The sequence below is a fragment of the Geospiza fortis genome, unplaced genomic scaffold (assembly GCF_000277835.1).
Source record: "Geospiza fortis unplaced genomic scaffold, GeoFor_1.0 scaffold23, whole genome shotgun sequence".
In the NCBI taxonomy this organism is placed as follows: Eukaryota; Metazoa; Chordata; class Aves; order Passeriformes; family Thraupidae; genus Geospiza; species Geospiza fortis.
The window spans coordinates 9,954,482-9,955,535 of NW_005054303.1; positions in this window are offsets into that span (position 1 = coordinate 9,954,482).

Genomic DNA, 1,054 nt, shown 5'->3' on the forward strand with positions numbered 1-1,054 from the left:
AAGCTGGGCTAAACAGTAGTTTTAGCCCCACTCCCTCTTCTGTCCCTGTCCTGGTCCCTCTGCATCTCCACAGGAGCAGATTGTTCCATCTCCTGCTGAGAGTGTCACCTAAGTGACAACTTAGGTGATCTACAGAGGTTGTCTTCTTTGTACCCTCACCAACACCAGGAGCTGTGTGTGATCCATGAAGGTGGCAGGAAGCTGGCCAGTATTCAGCAACAGTCTGCAGTCCTTCTGCAAAGAAAATGCTCCAAACGAGAGGGGTCTCTCCCCTCTCAGCATTATCCCTAGCCAAAATACATTCATCCTTCACAGTGACTGCTTGCTACTGGCACCCTTCATGCTCTGCAGGATGCAAGTCAGTCCAGGAAGTGTAAGGCAGTCAAATTCATGTCCTGTGGGATAACATAAGCTGTATTTTATGATTCATAGTCCAGCAGCTATATGTTCTACTGCAGGTATAAACTCCTGCTCCTCCTGCAGGAACTGTATGCTGGCACAAAGAGAGTGGGGTGAACACTGCCTGTCCCTTAACATGGATATTCCACTTGTACTCCCATACATTTACATTCCTGACCAATTCATCCACACCAGCTGAAGTAAAAAACTCCCTCTGACCCAAGTCAGGTCTTGATTCCTCCTCTAGAGAGCAAAAATAGCAAAATCAGCTCAACCTGCTCTGCCAGTGTCTATGCGGCCACCTCTGTCTCAGTTTCAGGAGTCCCCCACCCAAACCGTCCAGGGATGAAATTCAAGCAAGGAAAGATTAGGTGAGAGGTGTATGAAATGTCACCTTCCCTTTAATCACAGCTTATGGATCCATCCCAAAGTATTACTCATGCAGTGCTCCGCACTCCACATTGTGTATAATCCCACTGCCTAATCCAGCTACTTGTTCAAACAGGCACGTTGCTAGGAGTGGGTCCTTGCCATCACTGGGAGCATTCCTTCAAGACCACATCCTCTCCCACATCTAGAAGTACCACAACAGCTCAAAAAAACCTGCAGGAAAGGTAGAGCAAGCGTGGTGCACACACAGCTCATCCCTTCAACA